The sequence below is a fragment of the Arachis duranensis genome, chromosome 4 (genome assembly GCF_000817695.3).
Source record: "Arachis duranensis cultivar V14167 chromosome 4, aradu.V14167.gnm2.J7QH, whole genome shotgun sequence".
In the NCBI taxonomy this organism is placed as follows: domain Eukaryota; kingdom Viridiplantae; phylum Streptophyta; class Magnoliopsida; order Fabales; family Fabaceae; genus Arachis; species Arachis duranensis.
In genome coordinates, this window is record NC_029775.3 from 88,157,846 (window position 1) to 88,158,093 (window position 248).

Sequence of the window (248 nt, forward strand, 5' to 3'; positions counted from 1 at the left end):
ACAAGGATAAGGATAGATGTTCATTGATGGTGGATCTGATTTCCTATGGTGAAAGAAACAAATTCTCATGACAGCACAATTAATATGGTTTGAAAGGTTGAATTCATTTGCCTATAAAAGCATGGACGAGGCAAATAGATTACATACATAATAATATAAAAATATTCTCTTTCTTTCTCTTACTATAAACAAATGCAATTCTCTCTCTTTTTACTTTTAATACTTCTTTCTATCTTTATATATATATT